Source organism: Procambarus clarkii, chromosome 37 (genome assembly GCF_040958095.1).
Source record: "Procambarus clarkii isolate CNS0578487 chromosome 37, FALCON_Pclarkii_2.0, whole genome shotgun sequence".
NCBI classification, from domain to species: domain Eukaryota; kingdom Metazoa; phylum Arthropoda; class Malacostraca; order Decapoda; family Cambaridae; genus Procambarus; species Procambarus clarkii.
Genome location: NC_091186.1, coordinates 11,008,259 through 11,028,269, shown reverse-complemented (window position 1 = coordinate 11,028,269; position 20,011 = coordinate 11,008,259). Strand labels below are relative to the sequence as shown.

At 41.5% G+C, this 20,011-nt stretch overlaps 1 non-coding gene across 4 annotated transcripts in view; it reads right to left on the bottom strand.

Annotated features, from left to right (window-relative positions):
• Positions 1–100: 100 nt before the first annotated feature.
• LOC123765799 (uncharacterized) overlaps positions 101–20,011 on the bottom strand; it is a 31,492-nt gene continuing 11,581 nt past the window's right edge. The window contains exons 1-4 of one of the 4 annotated variants that reach the window (XR_011230640.1): positions 12,938–12,955; positions 6,041–6,195; positions 1,854–1,956; positions 101–1,416 (exon numbers count right to left, since the gene is read on the bottom strand). This is a non-coding gene — a transcript (uncharacterized protein). Of the gene's footprint in view, positions 1,417–1,853; positions 1,957–6,040; positions 6,227–12,937; positions 12,956–20,011 lie in introns of those variants that run through there. The other 3 variants (XR_011230639.1, XR_011230638.1, XR_011230637.1) reach the window with 3 other exon arrangements.

Below are 20,011 nucleotides of genomic sequence, written 5' to 3'. Positions count from 1 at the left end.
CTGCATCCTGGAGATGTTTTGTAGTTTTCTTCCTTGTGGGGCCTCGATACAACCCTATATATATATATATATATATATATATATATATATATATATACACACACACAAACACAAAGGCTTCTTGTCCCCGACAAAACGATTTATTATATGAAGTTAATGAGCTGGGATATGAGGACAATGATCTGGGATATAACGACCAGCAGCTGGGATATGAGGACGAATGAAGAAACAATGGTGCCTAATAACCACTTGGACCACCGGGAATCGAACGCCGACCTGCCTGAAAACGAAGCCGTCGCTCAATACCGACGATCCCAAACAGAGATGTAAATCTCTCTGTCCAACGTAACGACCTAAAGAACAGCCGTGAGTAAACAGTATATTTTGTGAAGTAATATTTAGTGAATCTCGTACACATAGAGCGAGAGGTTTCCATCAAAGGTGTGAAATAACAGTTTATGTTGAGAATTTCAACCCGTCCTCGACTCTAGTCCATTACATTCAGCGGTCGACCCCACAGACGCATTCATAAATTTTTACATGCTCTTCATTCAAAACGGGAATTTTCTCAAATATAAATTAATATTATAATATATTAGCATATTGTGCATATATAGGTTAGGTTAGGTTGGATGTTTAGGTTCGGTTGGCGATTATTTGTATTTGTAGTACGTAGGTGAAGCATTTACAGCGTTGTGGTTCGAACATAATTCCTCAGTGAAGCACTTGTTCCGGAAGTGTTCGGACGTCAGCAGTTGAGTAGTGTGTAAACTGTTTTTCATTCATAAACAACAAGGGGGTTTGGTGGGTGGATGGAATCACTTTTGGGTCTTTCTTTGGAGGACGGGATGGAGAATTACGTGTGCAGAACACCTCGTTTGACATCATGCTCTGCAGTTTACCGAACCTTATTAAGGTGATTTAAGACGAATTTTATTCACATTAGTGTAACTATTGTTTGGTTTCTTAAGGGTGTTGGTCAGAGAATATAAAACATTAATATAACTCTACAGTTACCCATCAAAGGAAGCTTGCTAATGCGTTTTCTAAGCAACGGCCAACTTTTCAAAACAGTGTGTTCGGATGGCTATCTTCGACAAAGAACTTTTTAAACGTGCATATTTTTTCCGGAATACAAAGCTACACTGTGAATACAGCAAGTGCAGTTTATTAGAAAGAGATGGGGCATGATACATACCCAGGCATGCCCACGAGATGGAGCACGATACATACCCAGGCATGCCCACGACGCCGAGGCCAAGGCTCTTGGGGAGGAGTTGGAGGTCAGGCAAGGGAGAGATGAAAGACAGTTTGTCCTCGAGCTGCTCAGCGGTGAAGACTGTGTGTGTCCGCCAGCCGGCCATGGACACCATGTAGCTGTCCACGGGCCACTGGTGGTTCCTGCTGTCTGTCACCCTGCAGGCGGAACGACACTCAGAGAGATGAAGTTAGTGAGAGACCTGCAGGGGCCAGATTCACGAAGCACTTCCGCAAGTAATTACGAACATGTACATCTTTCCTCAATCTTTGATGCCTTTGGTTACGTCTATTAAATAGTTTACAAGCATGAAAACTTGCCAATCATCTGTTGTTATTGTTATAAACAGCGTCCTGGTGCTTCGGAGCTCATTAACTGTTTAATAATTGTAAACAAAGCCGCTAAAGATTGAGAAAATATGTACACGTTCGTAAGTGCTTGCGTAACTGCTTTGTGAATCTGGGCTCCTGGCTGTACTCCATTGCATATTGCACAGTGCAGTCACTTGCTACTTAATAAATAGGTCTACTACCACCCCCCCCCCCCCCACGGGCCTCCAAGAACCTACCTGGCCACCTGGCCTCTCAGGACCTACCTGGCCACCTGACCTCCGACCATGGTGGTGTTGAGAGGTATCTGGCGGGCCCTGTACCTCATGTAGGGGTCCACACTCAGGTACACCGCCTCCACTACCACACCTGCAGGTACCACACGCTACCATTAGTTACCAGCAGTTATTGTCAGAAAAACCAACACCATTTACTAACTCTCAATACAATATTCAGTTAACACTGCTGCTATTTGTACTACCAAATTAACGCTATAGTAGCTTTAATCATTCATAGAAAACGAGGCTCCAGTGAAAATTTCCTCCGGAGAAAATGGGGAATCATTGCCATGTAGCCACTAAATTCACCAGCTAATAATATTGTGAATTCCTCTTAAAACACGAGCCTAGTATTAGAATCAATAAAAAAAGTATTCTCTATGACTGGATCTAAAATAATTGTTAAGAAACTAAATTCTACCTCCCATTGTCAACAAAAGAGCAGTATTAAAACCGGTGAGAGAGCAACCCGTCCTCTTAAAAATAACGTCACTTTTGGCTGGTATGCGCACTATGGCCAAATTTGGACGTAATTTGAAATGAAATCGACTCACAAAAGTGACGTACTGTTCCGTTTTCTGTTTGAGTCGTCCGGCTTACTCGGCCAGCTTAGAAGAACACCAATGTTGTTGGGTAGGGTGGGAGAAATGGAATTATTCACAGAAACATACTGGTGCCTGTCAGTAAGGTAAGATTTGAGGTATTGCAGGGAGTGACCTATGACTCCATAATGATGTAATTTAAGAAGAAGGTTTTGGTGTCAAAAGCCTTACGCAGGTCCACAAATAACCCAACAGGGAACTCATTTTTATCAAGAGCTGCATGAATCAAGTTAATCATACTAATAAGTGCATCGTTAGTGTTTCTTTTGCGTCTGAAGCCATATTGACAAGACCTAAGTATATTGTGTTTGGCTAGATAAGAGTAAAGCTGCTTGTAGATTAGTTTTTAAAATATTTTTGGCAAGTTAGGCAGGATTGATATGGGTCTGTAGTTGTTAACATCAGTGAGATCACCAGATGTTAACAACTACAGACCTATATTAATCCTGCCTAACTTGTCAAAAATATTTGAAAAACTAATCTACAAGCAGCTTTACTCTTATCTAGCCAAACACTTCAGGCCTTCAGACCCAAAAAAAAGCACTAACGATGCACTTATTAGTATGATTAACTTGATACATGCAGCTCTTGATAAAAATGAGTTCCCTGTTGGGTTATTTGTGGACCTGCGTAAGGCTTTTGACACTGTCAACCACCAAAACCTCCTTCTTAAATTACATCATTATGGAGTCAGAGGACACTCCCTACAATACCTCAAATCTTACCTTACTGACAGGCTCCAGTATGTTTCTGTGAATAATTTAATTTCTCCCACCCTACCCATCAACATTGGTGTTCCTCAGGCCAGCATACTTGGCCCTCTCCTCTTTCTCATCTACATTAATGACCTTCCAAATGCCTCCCAACACCTCAAACCAATTCTATTTGCTGACGACACGACCTTCATTTAATCCAGTCCTGACCCTCTTGCTCTAAATGCCACAGTAAATACTGAGCTAAATAAAGTCCACCTTTGGCTAACTGCCAACAAACTCACCCTTAACATTGACAAAACTTTCTACATTCTGTTTGGCAATAAATCCTCTAATCAAATAAATCTTAAAATAAACAATACCCAAATTTGTAATAAATTAGATGGCAAATTCCTTGGCGTTCTCATTGACCACAAGCTGAATTTCCAGGGACACATTCTAAATATATCAAAAAAAGTTTCAAAAACTGCTGACATTCGTTCTAGATCAGATATTATGTACCCCGCCCTGCCCTTGTGACTATTACTCCCTCATCTATCCATACCTCAACTATGGTATTTGTGCTTGGGGCTCTACTACCCAAAATCATTTACGTCCTCTAATTACTCAACACAAAGCTGCTATTAGGACAATATCCCACTCTGGCCCCAGACATCACTCGGTACCCCTACTCAAATCTCTGAATATGTTAGATATTAAGTCACTGCACATGCTCTCATGTGTATTATACATAAATAAAACGCTGAACTGTAATGCCAATCCTGACCTCAAAAGCTTCATTGAAGGTTGTAACAGAACCCATGAGCACCTCACCAGAAATAAATACAGTTTTGATATTCCAGGAGTACGACTTAATCAAACTAGAAATGCTCTACGAATCAAGGGACCCAGAATGTGGAATGACCTTCCCAACCATGTTAAAGTCTGTACCTCTCTCAACCAGTTTAGGATAAAAAAGAAGCACTACCTAATAAATTCCCTGTAACCTACCTTACCCCTCTATTGTCAACCCATGTCTGTTTTTTTTTTTAAATGACGCTGTTTGTCGACCGAATTGTATTTGTGCTGCTTTTTCTGCTATGTTCCCCCCTTTTTTATCTCTATTTTCAAAGACTTTAGTTTACTCACACACAACTATAACCTGCAAAGACTAAACAGAGTTCTACTATGCTATCATTTAAACAACTTTCATCTTATATACCCGCATTTGGGTGAGGTGATATGTTACAACAGTTTTGGATGAGGTGAACAAAACTTTCAACACAAGATAGAACAGGAAACAATGGGTATAAATTGGGTAAATTAAAGGGAAGAATAGCAGTAACTGCAAAGGGCCTATTGGCCCATATTTCTTGATGCTTCTATATTGGTGCGGATTCTTGAAGTGGGTAGAATATAGTTGTGCATTAATTGGCTGTTGATTGCTGGTGTTGACTTTTAGATGTGTAGTGCCTCGCAGATGTCAAGCCGCCTGCTATTGCTGTATCTATCGATGATTTCTGTGTTGTTTGTTAAGACTTCTCTGGTGATGGTCTGGTTGTGGGAAGAGATTATATGTTCCTTAATATATATAAAGAGATTATATGTGCCCTGTTGCTTATGCATCGTTAATCGCCTGGAAAGAGATGTTGTCTTGCCTATATACTGAGTTCTTTGAGGCTTACAGTCCCCAAGTGGACATTTGAAGTCATAGACGACGTTGGTCTCTTTTAAAGCGTTCTGCTTTGTGTCTGGAGAGTTTCTAATGAGTAGGTTGGCCGTTTTTTGGTTTTATAGTAAATCGTCAATTGTATCTTCTGATTTTTGTCTCTTCCGTTTCTATTAACAATATCTTTCAGGACCCTTTCCTCCGTTTTATGAGCTGTGGAAAAGAAGTTCCTGTAAAATAGTCTAATAGGGAATACAGGTGTTGTGTTAGTTGTCTCTTCAGAGGTTGCATGGCGTTTCACCTTCCTTCTTATGATGTCTTCAACGAAACCATTGGAGAAGCCGTTGTTGACTAGGACCTGCCTTACCCTACAGAGTTCTTCATCGACTTGCTTCTATCCTGAGCTGTGGCTGAGAGCACGGTCGACATAAGCGTTAACAACACTCCTCTTGTACCTGTCTGGGCAGTCACTGTTGGCATTTAGGCACATTTCCATGTTTGTTTCCTTAGTGTAGACTGCAGTGTGGAAACCTCCGCTCCTTTCCATGACTGTTACATCTAGAAAGGGCAGCTTCCCATCCTTCTCCATCTCGTAAGTGAAACGCAACACAGAATTTCGCTCAAATGCCTCCTTCAGCTCCTGCAGATATCTGACATCAGGTACCTGTGTAAAAAATGTCGTCAACATACCTGCAGTATATTGCCGGTTTCAAGTTCATGTCGACTAAGACCCTCTGTTCGATGGTACCCATGTAGAAGTTCGCAAACAGGACACCTAGGGAAGAACCCATGGCGACCCCATCTACTTGCTTATACATGTGTCCATCCGGGCTCAAGAAGGGTGCCTCTTTAGTACAAGCTTGGAGTAGTTTCCTTAGAATGTTTTCTGGTATGTCAAGAGTACAGGCCGGATCACGATACACTCTGTCCACTATCATCCTGATTGTTTCATCCACAGGTACGTTGGTAAACAGTGATTCTACGTCCAACGAGGCTTTTATCCCTGCGGCCCGTGTGCCCCGCAGTAAGTCAACAAATTATACGTTAGAACAACCACACACAACAACCACACACTCCACCATACACTCCACCACACACTCCAGTACACACTCCACCACACACAACAACAACACACACTCCACAACACACACTCCACCACACAACAACCACACACTTCACCACACACAACAACAACAACACACTCCACCTCACCACCAGGAGGACAAGGGGGTAGTTCCTCCTCCTGCAGTTTGAAGTCCTGCAGTACAGGCTCTCCCTGCGGCCTCCTGTCCAGCACCCACACCTTCGCTGTCACCATCTTCTGATCAGTCAGCCTCTGCTTGCTCGGACAATCACCGGGTCACTGGCTGAGAATGCCAGAAACACCAGCTAATCACACTGAAATATTAAATGCATGAAATGTGGCTATAAACAGGGTCAATATATCTATATAAATTAAAATGTAAATGTTAGTTTGTTCAAAATCGCTAATGTCCGAAAGTCCTTCACTGATTGCTTTGAAATTTTGATACAACATACCATTCAAATATGTGCGTGTTTTTATATACCTACTATATAGATGCCACACCTGTGATAGATAAAAGCATGTTTTTTTGGGAAAAACAGTGCCATCTGTTGCATGTAAAAGCAACACACGCTATAGTAAATATGTTACGATTCCATTTCAATGTTTTCGATTGCTTTGGTAAATGGAATTTTCATATATTTCGTTTTATTTTTATTTTTATTGAATTATTTTGTGTAACATTGCATTGGAATTGAGCTGTGTTTTGTATACCATACCGTTCATTTCATGAGTATAGTTTATTATTTTGTTTTTTCATTGTTTTTCATTTCGTTTTTTAAACTGCTTTTATTTTTCAGTGATGGGAACATCAGATCATTTGATGTTCTCATTTTTCTGGTGGGAACATTAGATCATTTGGGAAGGCATCGGACGATGGAGTGGGGAATGGTGGGGAGGACGAGGGGACGGGAGTGGGGGATGGTGGGGAGGACGAGGGGACGGGGGAAGGGGTGATGGTGATCATAATGAGGGAAAGGGGAAGTAGGGAATGGTTGGGATGATGATGTCATTGACTGCTTCATGTCTGGTAATCTTTCCCTGTGTCTTACGACAGATGAGACCATGGCTGCCGTATTGGTCTGCCCGTGCATGGCCGCAAACACACCACCGGTGTTCGGTGGAGATAGGGGCGGCAAGGCACAGGGAAACACCAGGTCAACTAAGACCTTCTGTTCGATGGTACCCATGTGGAAGTTCGCAAACAGGACACCTAGGGGAGAACCCATGGCGACCCCATCTACTTGCTTATACATGTGCCCATGAGGGCTCAAGAAGGGTGCCTCTTTAGTACAAGCTTGGAGTAGTTTCCTTTCTAGATGTAACAGTCATGGAGAGGAGCGGAGGTTTCCACACTGCAGTCTACACTAAGGAAACAAACATAGGAATGTGCCTCAGTGCCAACAGTGACTGCCCAGACAGGTACAAGAGGAGTGTTGTCAACGCTTACGTTGACCGTGCTCTCAGCTACAGCTCAGGATAGAAGCAAGTCGATGAAGAACTCTGCAGGGTAAGGCAGGTCCTAGTCAACAACGGCTTTTCCAATGGTTTCGTTGAAGACATCATAAGAAGGAAGGTGAAACGCCATGCAACCTCTGAAGAGACAACTAACACAACACCTGTACCCCCTATTAGACTATTTTACAGGAACGTCTTTTCCACAGCTCATAAAACAGAGGAAAGGGTCCTGAAAGATATTATTAATAGGAACGTTATCCCTACAGACAAAAATCAGAATATACAATTGACGATATACTATAAAACCAAAAAAACGGCCAACCTACTCATGAGAAACTCTCCAGACACAAAACAGAACGCTTTAAAAGAGACCAACGTCGTCTATGCCTTCAAATGCCCACTTGGGGACTGTAAGCCCCAAAGAACTCAGTATATAGGCAAGACAACATCTCTTTCCAGGCGATTAACGATGCATAAGCAACAGGGCTCCATTAAGGAACATATAATCTCTTCCCACAACCAGACCATCACCAGAGAAGTCTTAACAAACAACACAGAAATCATTGATAGATACAACGATAGCAGGCGGCTTGACATCTGCGAGGCACTACACATCAAGAAGTCAACACCACCAATCAACAGCCAATTAATGCACAACTATATTCTACCCACTTCAAGACTCCGCTCCAATACAGAAGCATCAAGAGGAAGTATGGGCCAATAGGCCCTTTGCAGTTACTTCCATTCTTCCCTTTCACTTATCCAATTAATACCCAATGTTCCGTGTTCTGTCTTGTGTTGGTCAAAAGTTTGTTCACCTCATCCAAAACTGTTGCAACATATCACCTCACCCAAATCCGAGTATATAAGACAAGCTGTTTAAGTATTAGTATAAGTAAAAACTCTGTTTAGTGTTTTCAGGTTACAGTTGTGTGTGTGTTTACTAAAGTCTTTGAAAATGTTATACGTTATTACGAAACGTGTTCAAGTGTCGCGTCAGACTAGAAATAAAAATGAATTTTGGAGAATTGATTTTTCAATTACCATCGACAGTAAAAAGAAACAAAGAAATATTGAGAAAATTCGTGTTAGAATTATTAATCTTATTTTTTCGGTCATATTTAACAACATTATATATATATATATATATATATATATATATATATATATATATATATATATATATATATATATATATATATATATATATATATATAAATAGCATATCATAGTATTAAATGTACTTAAAGCCCAAAGTTCGTTTAGCTAAGGTACAACCGTGAAGTGTATCACAAATGTTGAGGAAATGTATTAGTATATAATTGATAACTATGCACTACTGTAAAGTGTAGTCAAGGAGGACAAAGTGAAGTTGATTAAACAACATATTCCCGCTGTGAGGCCTCGTGTGTCTCTTGTTAGTGACATACAACACCAGTTGATTGACGGTTGAGAGGCGGGACCAAAGAGCCAGAGCTCAACCCCCGCAAGCACAACTAGATGAGTATAACTATGTGAGTACAGCGTCAGTGACCTGTGAACACAGCACCGGGGACCATAAGAGTGGGATCCCTTGATTGTTTCAAGCGTAGGTCAGACATGTGTATGAATGAATCTGGGTGGATATATATAAGAGCGGCCTCGTATGGGTCAATAGGCCTTATGCAGTTTACTTGATTATATTCTCAAAGAGGAATAAATATTCCAGTTGTTGTTGTTGTTTCAGATTTAGCTACTCAGAACGAAATGTCCATATAGCACCGGCTATGGTGAGCCCGTAATGCAAAAATATTCCAGTCTTCCTGTTTCTGTTTGAAGAGTCTTCTACTCCTCACAAGCATTCCCTACGCCTGACAAGGTGACGTGAGGTGAGGTAGTTTACCAACATAGATGCAACTCTGCTGACAGCTCCTGCACCGTCAGCGTCAACAAAGAGGCAGAGCTGACATTTCACTTACAGGAAGGAAGCATACAATAACACCACTGACTTCTCCACAACATCCTGATGCATCACCACTCCGCTCAAAACACCACCACTACAATACCCACATTTAAACTGTATTCCTTTCTTGAGCGGCACCCGGGACCGCCTCCACAAATCCACAAGGGCCGTGGCGAGGATTCGAACCTGTGTCCGAGAGCATCCCAGACCGCCTCCTGGCCTCAGGCAAGCTGTACCCCGCTAGCTGCCTGACCTGGTACTTCCCCGCCCTCACCACCGGACACCCCGTCACCACAGTATCAAGACCAACGTTGGCGAAACGTTGGCAGGAAGTTGACTCGACGTTGGAAAGACGTTCGCTCGATGTTGGCAAGACGTTTGCTCGATGTCGGTGTTCCCCCTGGGTATGGTGCCCAGAGGGTAAACACAAGAGATATATGACCCTAATGGATGGACCGTTAGGGCCCTTGCCTGTGTACATGTCCTGTGATGCCCTGATGCCCGCCCTGACCAGCTGCCCTTCCTCCACCCTGCCGCTCTCACCTCGCAGTTATGCAACTCGGACAATAACCGGAGGAAAATTAACAATTATAATAAATGTGTTCAATTCCACGAGTATTCCGGAAATCCTGATCCCCTTGGATCATGGGATCCCAGGATATTATTTCTGGGGGTGGTTCTTCTCCGGCCCCGACCACGGCGGTGTCCGGGTTTGGAGTCCCTGTGCCTTCTTTTACCAACTTCGAAGTGAACTCCGGAGCTGGAGCCCCCGTGGGGCAGTTCGTTGTTACCTTCAACTTCGTTCTAACAGTTCCTGCGACGGCGCTGAAACCAATCGTATTGGCGTTTGTCTTTCTATTGACTTTCGGCGCCGTGGAGACGGCGTGGAGACGGGGGTCCTGTTGCATGGGTAACAGCTTCTACTCCATATCAACCTACCCTGGCTTTGCGCCCTGGAGAGGCCACTCCAGACCGACAACCAGAGCCCAACTCCATAGTCTCCTGAGACTGATGGATGCCTACTAGTACTGATCCTCAAGATATACAGAGAGAGAGAGAGAATGTAAAAGCCAATAAAGACCAAACATAACTCCCTGTAACAGCCTGTAACTGTTACAGGCTGTAACTCTCAAAATAAATAAAAAAAATATTTTGCCAAAAATATAATGACCGTAGGATTACAGATATTATGTACTACTAATAAGCTGTATCTCATGAAATCTCTGCACTTGCTGTAGCCTGGTGGAGGCTGCGAGCAGTGAGGAACTGTGAGTGTGTCAGCAAGGCGGACAGCACGCAAGCATCAGGTAAGGGTGAAGGGCTGAATGCTACAGCGTAACTCATGCTATTATTCCCATTTCCAAACATATTCCTGTACCTGTAGCTCTCCATCTCCACCCCTCGCAAAAAAAAGCTGGTCGAGGTTCGAGCAGTGATTGTATTATCAGAATGATAGCGGTTATCAGGACTAAGTTTAGAAGTGACCTTTGATGCTCTTTCTTCTCTCTCTCTTGGTGTTGGGTGTATACTGCAGAGGTGTACTATGCATATACTCCACTAGCCTCGTTGTATACTGGAAGAGGTACACATGTATACTCCGCTGCTTGGTGTACTACTGCATTGAGAAGGTGTACCCAGCTTCCGTGTATATATAGTGAGTTTACTTAGTGGTTGATCAATATGTTATTGTGGAGGCCCTATAACCATAGGTAGATAGCTCAATACTAACGTAAATCCCATTCCTTCTTAAGAAGTCAATAATAATTACTCCTATAAACTCTTTACACTATTAATAAAGTTATCAATACTCACCCCTTAAGTAAGAAGCCTAATTTATGAACATACTATCCAATCTTCCATTGAACAAATTGGAGTTAACCCCTCACCAATTTCCAATTATTTTATTGTTGCTGCCAGAGGCGGGCTAGTTTATTGTGCACCCTATATTCATCCTGTGAGCGGTAGCGCAAGAAGGATTACAGAGAGCACAAAAGGTTTAATCAAACTCCAGAAGAGATTTTTACATTAACAGTTTCATCAAACCGGTACACCTTATAATTATAAGTGTTAGGTAATTAAAAAAATAATTACAATATTTATGTATTTACATAAATTGTTATACACTAATGGTAGAGTTTTTCTTCATCAGATATTTAGTTATGGGGATACTAAGGCATTATAAGAGAGCTGCTGCTTATTATTATCAGTCTTCACTACGCAGTTTATTCCTTAGTCTCATATATGTAATTTATCTAATAAAAACGGAATATATACCGTGGCAGGATTTCAGGCATGTTATATTTATTTATTTATTTATTTATTTATATACAAGAAGGTACATTGGGTTTGTGAGAATACATAGCATAGTATTTACAATCTTGTAAAGCCACTAGTACGCGCAGCGTTTCGGACAGAGATATGTAATAAGTTTACATATGTAATAAGATGATCTGCCACATCATGCAGGGTGTGCGTTTATATCATTTTCTACATGTTTTTTTTTTCAGTCAAAGATATAATACTCTACTGCATGTCTCTGTCTTTACCCACACACTTTACACTTTGCTTCATCAAGATCCCTATACAAGCCCAACTGCCAGAGATAACTGTTGCCAAGTCTTGTTCGTGACAACATCTGTTAGTCTGCTGATGTTGTTACTTGACCCACACACATGTTCTGACACATTGCATTGTGATGAACAATGGACCTGCTACTTCAGGTTTGTACTCTTCTACTTTCTTCAGTTTCATTTAAGATCTCTCGTCTAATGACACTTAACGGTAGCTATCTGATAGCTCAAGATTACGTTTATCAGTGTCTATATTTACTACAACCTTAGCAAGGGCGTCAACTTTATCATGTTCTAGCAGGCCAATGTCAGAGGTAATCATTTTAACTTTGACCTCTTATATATATATATATATATATATATATATATATATATATATATATATATATATATATATATATATATATATATATATATATATGTATATATATATATATATATATTATATATATATATATATATATATTTATATATATATATACATATATATATACTGTATGGGGGGCCTTGGCGTGCGCACAGCAACACAAATTGCTGTACCAGCGTTCCTGTCCTCTTCAGTGACAACTTGGTGAAGGAAATCCTACCTGAGCACCTAGTTCAACAGGCAGGGGTACATGATCCCAGCTTCACAGACTGCACCACCAAATGGGTCTCTCTCGCAGGACCAGCACCCCAACCACCGCCTTCTGAAGCCCATAAGCAATCCAGTTGGGATCGCCCCATTGCCAACCAAGAAGCTGCGACTTTGCTAGAAGCTGCGACAACACCACATGACACTGCCCGACTTAGAGCTGTAGCAGCTCCCCATGCAGGTGACTTCCTATTAGCAACCCCAATGTCAGCAACCGGCACCCGTCTCACACCGCAGGCCCTCCGAATTGCTGTGGCTCTCCGCCTCGCTGCCCCAATCCACACCGAATACAGGTGACCACTGTACAATACACTGAGGCAGTGACCGACAGATACGGACGGCATGACCTTCTCTGCCAAAGGACAGGAGGATGGCATGCAAGACACGGCGAGGTTAACGACATGATTAAGAGAAGCCTTACCACAGCCGGTTGTCCAGCAGAGAGAGAGCCCCGTTACCTAATGTCCCGCAACTCTGATGAGCCTGTAGGTCGCCCAGACGGAATCACGGTGAACCCTTGGAAGAATGGTAGACAGTTGGTGTGGGACTACACTTGCGTTTCAACTTTAGCCAACACCTATGTTGACTTCAGTGCTACACAGGCAGGAGGTGCTGCCAATCACCGGGAAGCAGCCAAGTCACGTAAATACAGAGACCTTGAGCAACACTACAATTTTGTCCCCATTGCCTCAGAGACACTTGGTGCCTGGGGTAAAAGTGCTGCTAGTTTTTTGAAGGAGTTGGGGGTCCAAGCTAACTAAAACAACTAGAGACCCTAGAGCCGCCAGTTTTCTCTTTCAGCGCCTTAGTGTGGCGATCTAGAGAGGAAATGCTCACCGCATCCATAACACGTTAACAACCGTTATGTGTACATATCAACACCAGATATATTGCTACCATTTATAGTGGCCAAGTGTGCCACTCCCAGCTAGGCCACCACCATGTATCCTGGCTACTGATTGTTGCCGTCAGAGGCGGCTAGTTTATTGTGCGCCCCATACCCATCCTGTGAGCGGTAGCGCAAAAAGCATTACAGAGGGCACAAAAGGTCTTTATCAGACCTCATCTTAGATTATTACATAAACAATTTCATCTGCCCTTCACACCTTATAACTACAATGTCAGCTAGTTGGAGAGAAATTTATATTTCAAGAGCTATATATTAACCGTAAATCATTATACATTAATGGTAGGTCTTATCGCTAATACACAATTGTTTGAGCAGTGAAGATATTACAGAGTCATAGGGAAGCTGCTGTTTATTATTAGTCCTCACAATACACTACTTGTTTCTTAATCTCATATGTCGTTATCTACTGGAAGCGAAATATGGATACAGTGCAAGGATTTCAGGTAATTTATCCATGGTAATAAGATAGGTTGACATATCATACAGAGTGAGCTTAGATTTATCTCTAAATGGCTCAATTTGACTACAATCCAAGATATAGTGTTCGAGTGTGTGTCCCTGTCTTTGTCCACACACTTTACACTTTACTTCATCTAGATCCCTATACAAGCCGAACTGCCAGAGATACTTGTAGCCAAGTCTTATACGAGCTGTGACATCATCTGTTAGTCTACTGACTTTGTTACTTGCCCCATACACATGTTTTACTTCACACATTTCATAGTGATAAAGAAAATTATAAACCTGCTAGTTCCAGTTTGCACTGTTCTGCTGTCTTGAAATCCATCCAGGAGTTCTTGTCTAATGACACTTTTAAGGGACCTATTTGATAACTCAAGATTCCGTTTAATACTGTCTATATTTACTGCAGCCTTAGCAAGGGCGTCAATTTTATCATTTTCCCTCCGGCTACGGATACATGTTTATCCTCGTCTCCCCACTACAGCTATTTATGTGTATCCTTGATAAGATTCACAAGTATCCTGCCAGTATCTTATCAGAGGTAGATGCGAGTGATTGTGATTATGGCTGTGTGCGCATGGAGTCCGTTCCTGCCATTTCCACTCCGTAAAAAGATGGAGTGATTTACCCTAAACAAAAGCATGAGGAATAGGCTACCCACTAACATCCCGGAGCCTACACTCAGTAGTCCCATGATGCGTCAATATTGCCGTGTTTTTAATTTCTCTAAACCGCCGCAATTATTACGCCAGAGGCCAATTCGTAAAAATGTGTTCAGTAGGAAGAAGAATCGAGCTTTATTGTTGACCACACCACACACTAGAAGGTCAAGGGACGACGTTTCGGTCCGTCCTGGACCAGTCGACCATTCTCTCAATCGACTTGAGAATGGTCCAGGATGGACCGAAACGTCGTCGTCCCTTCACCTTCTAGTGTGAGATCTGGTCAACATACTTCAGCCACGTTATTGTGACTCATCGCCTGCAATCGAGCTTTAGCTCTTTGATTCCGTCATCCGGCCCCCCTGGGTTTCTCATGCAATGATTCCCGACCTATTTTTGTAAAGTATCTACTGTTTATTCGGGCGAGTCTTTTTACTCACCAGTTAGATTGATTGATTGTTGCCGCCGAAGGCGGCTAGTTTATTGTGCACTCCATACTCATCCTGTGAGCGGTAGCGCAAAAGCATTACAGAGGGCACAAAAAGTCTTTATCAGACCTCATCTTAGATTATTACATAAACAATTTCTTCTATCCTTCACACCTTATAGTTACAATGTCAGCTAGTTACAGAGAAAGTGCTATTACAAGAGCTACATATTTACAGTAAGTCATCATACATTAATGGTAGGTCTTATCGCTAATACATAATAGTTTGGCCAATGGGGATATTACAGAGTCATAGGGGAGCTTCTGTCCTCACAATTCAATAATAGTAATTCAATAATAATAATTCACAATAGTCCTCACAATGTTCCCCCCTCTTTTACCTCTATTTTTATTTGTACTCAACACATCTTATTCTTTTTACCCATTAGTTTTAAGCTTTAGTCATTAATGTTTTTCCTGCCCGAAACGCTTTGCGTAATAGTGGCTTTAGGCATTGTAGGCATCATCGCCTGCATTAGGCATTGTATGTACTAGCTCTATCTATAAAGCCAACAAACTTTGTAAAATCTCTTTATGTATGTACCTTACCTAAATAAAAATTATTATTATTATTATTATTATAATACACTACTTGTTTCTGAATCTCATATGTCGTTCATCTACTGGAAGCGAAATGTGGGTACAGTGCAAGGATTTCAGGTAATTTATCCATGGTAATAAGATAGGTTGCCATATCATACAGAGTGAGCTTAGATTTATCTCTAAATGGCTCAATTTGACTACAATCCAAGATATAGTGTTCGAGTGTGTGTCCCTGTCTTTGTCCACACACTTTACACTTTACTTCATCTAGATCCCTATACAAGCCGAACAGCCAGAGATACTTGTAGCCAAGTCTTATCCGAGCTGTGACAACATCTGTTAGTCTACTGACTTTGTTACTTGCCCCATACACATGTTTTACTTCACACATTTCACTGTGATGAACAATGGACCTGCTAGTTCCAGTTTGCACTGTTCTACTTTCTTCAAATCCATCCAGGAGTTCTCGTCTGACACTTTTAAGGGACCTATTTGATAACTCAAGATTCCGTTCAATACTGTCTTTATTTACTGCAGCCTTAGCAAGGGCGTCAACTTTGTCATGTTCCTGCATGCCAATGTGAGAAGGAATCCACAACATTTTTATATTTACCCTCTTGCTAAGTATTCTTATATATCTACGTCTAGCTTCCAAGACAAGCACGTTATTACTTGATTGCAAACTGTTTATTGCTCGTAGTGAGGAAAGGGAGTCAGAAATAATTAAGCCGTCTACTTCAGTGTTGTCAATAATTTCGAGTGCTACCAGTATCGCTACCAACTCGGCCTGCATTGTGGACGCTCAGTTACTAATTCTTATATTCCTTTGAATTGTGCTGCCATCGGGCTGATGAGCAATAACAGCACTTCCTGCCCTCCCTGTAGCTGTATTGAGTGACCCGTCAGTGTATATGGTCTGAGCAATGTTGTTTTCAGCTTGTATATTGTGAATGTGCTCTATGGTGCTTAATTTAGCAGCAAGCTGAGCATGAGGGTTGCTTGTGATTAGTTTCTTGGTGGGGTATGCAGGGGTCAGGATGTCAAAAGGTACTATCTGCCAGGGTGGAAGGAAGTGCTGTACTCTTTCATCTGTATATACATCGTGCAGTCCCATCATTTTAATATGAGTGGCTGTTCTTTGAATCCATTTAGACTCGCTGGTTCCATTTCGTATGTGTTCTAACAGTGCAACTGACACAATGTTGTTTTTGTTATCACGCAGAAGCTTTAGTCCCATCATAAGATTAATTTCAAATATTCTATCTCTAATGCTAAGTATATTTAATTCTTTCCGCATGTTGAGAACTTTGGTAGTTATAGGACAGCCAAGTATAATTCTGAGTGCTTCATTTTGCATTTTTTCCAGTCTATCAATACTTTTGCCATTCTGCAGGACCAAAGCTGGTGCATGATAGTCTATCAGAGACCTTATATACGCTAAATACATCATTCTTGCTATTTTAATATTAACAACATATTTCGGGCTGTACCCCACTACAGTTCTTAGAGCCTTGAGTCTGTCTCTACATTGTTGATGTAACTTATTGACTGCAGTTGAGGTACAAGGGACAGAGACACCAAGGTATTTGAAAGAAGAGACATAGTCTATTGGTATGTTGTCTATCTTAAGTTTTCGTGGTCCACTTTTGCGGTTGCCAATTTGTCTGTTAAATACCTTAGTTTTAGCAGCGTTGATTACAAGACCAAGGCTCTCACAAGCTGTATGTATACAATTTAAGACTGTTTGCATTTCGCGGTGGGTTTTAGTATGCACAAGGATGTCATCTGCATAGCTGATAGTGATGTTTGCCGGACTAGTTGGGATTGATTTTAGTAAAGCCTTAATTAGAACATTAAACAAGGTAGGACTAGGTACTCCTTCTTGTGGGGTGCCTAGTTGCATTACTTTAGTTTCACTCTTGTAGCCTTGGAACAGTGCAGAGGACTTCCGGTTGGTAAGATAGCCCAGTATCCATTGTAATAATTGTCCACCTACATCCATTCTCGCTAATTCTTACATAATCACTTCCCTATTAGCAATATCAAAGGCATATTTTAAATCAAGAAATGTTGTGTATTTGTGCCTTTTATCTCCATGTACAGTAAGAAAGGTTGTGATACAGTTGTGTACACTTTTACCATGTGTGAAACCATTGATATCAGGTGACATGTGCTCTTTAACTCTATACAATAATCTATTAAGCACCATTCTCTCAAAGGTTTTGCACATGCAACTGGTCAGTGAGAAGCATCAGGTTGTCCAGGCTTTGGTACAGGTACCGTAAGACTGGTGGTCCATGATACAGGCAACTGCCCAGTGACATAGCTGGCATTAAACAATTCTAATAATGGGTTACCGGGTACACGATGTAGGAGTCTTAGAATATCATAGGTGATACCGTCCTCACCAGGAGCAGTGCTACTGCCCCTGGAGAGGGCTGCATCCAATTCATAATCTGTATATGGAACATCACATTCATCATGTTGCTTGCTCAACATGAAATCTATGAGAGAATTTCTGTCTGTGGACCTCTCCTGCAATTTCTCCCCAGTGCTAGCTGGTAGCATTCAAAGGCTGGAAACCTGAGCCCATTTTGTAATTAACTGATTGGCTTTCTGTAGCGGGTTTGGGTGTGAAACTTGTCTACTATTTTTACCAATAATTTTGTTTATGCCTTTCCAGGCTTTGCCCAGGGGAGTATGCAGGTTAAGTCCACTAACAAAACCCTCCCATTTATTTTGTCTCAGTTCAGTCATTCTCTCCCTTGCCGCTGCAAGCGCGGCCTGAAACAGTTTTAACATTTGAGGAGTTCTAAGGCTCTTATATGCTTTACCTGTCTGTCTAGCAATTGGTTTAAGCTCTTTCAGTTTAGCATCATCATAGTACTGGTTGTGTCTGACCTGTTTACCAGTACTTCTTTTTGTTTGGTGTGACTCACTATTTTTGATGGCCTCATAGGTATTATTTATGAGGTCATCATGAAACTGTTGTACATTCTCAGGCTCATAATTGTTATACCAATGTTCTATGCTGTCTATAAAGAGTTTTTCTTGCTCTTTCCTTACTGTTAGCCTGCGTCTACTCAGCTTAGTGCCAGGTAGGTCAACATTAGCCACGTGTATGTTAGCTGTTATGGCTAAATGGTCAGACATTAAGTCATCCATAATATCAGTCTCATGAGTTGTGTATGACAGGTTAAAGCCAATGCCCCTATCTAGGACTCCTCCATATATTTGCGTTGGTTGATTCTTACTGATAATTTGAACATCATCATATGCATCGAGAAGTGCCAACACTCTTCTCCCGTTGGTGTTTGTGAGTTGATCCCCTAATTGTTTGTGTTTAGCATTTAAATTCCCAATTAATATTGTAGGGTCAGTATGTGCAAAACTAGGTAGGTCAGTATACTGGAGGAGGCCAGTAGGTGCATAGGCATTCAAAACATTAAGTGTAGAGTTACCAGCGTGTACCCGGATACCATGATAATGAAACCCCTCTCGTTGTTGGGCGGGAAGTGGCTCATGCGGCAGGGATTTTTTAACATACATGAGACGTATTTTTTGATCTGGGATTATAACACTGATAACTAGGCAAATTCTGCCGGATTTTAGTACCTTGATGTCCGGGCTTCAGCTCCAGGACTCCGGTGGCAGTATTTACGCGACCAGTTACCAAACCTGAACATCTTTACTTGATCATGGCGGCTATGTGTACATGTATTAACAGATTACGAGCTGGGAAGCACTGTGAGGTTGCTTATAACAATAATAACCAGCGATTGTGAAGTTTCCAAACTCCCATGCTGTTCAATAAACATAACTAAAATCGTCATTATTAAGAAAAGATGTACAGGTTTCGCAGACCCTTTCCTACAACCAGTCGACTAATGTAATGATTCCTAGCTTAAATTTTTAAGCCTAATAGTGGTAACACACTCGCCCAGCGCTTCGGGAGCGCTTTAGCCTGGGTTCGTATCCTGGCCGGGGAGGATTGACTGGGCGCCAATCCTTAACTGTAGCCTCTGTTCATCCAGCAGTGAATGGATACCTCGTTAATTAAAGGATTTGGCGGGTTGTATTCCTGAGAAAATTAGGATTAAAAAGGAGGAAATGTATATGTTATTTCTCAGAATGTTTGGTAATATGTTTATTGTTTGTGATGTGTTTATATATGTATGAACACGTTGTACTGAACGGGGTGAGAATAGCTTGAGCTACCTCATCCCTTTGTGTGTATTTTACCTCAATAAACTTATTTCAATTTCAATTAGGATTAAGGACTTGCTAGAAACGCTATGCGTGCTGGTAACTATACAAGAATGTGATAACTATTGTATAATAATAAACAAAAAGTTAGCACGATGTCTATGTATCTGTTGGATATGTTAGTTTAACACGATGTCTATGTATCTGTTGGATATGTTAGTTTAG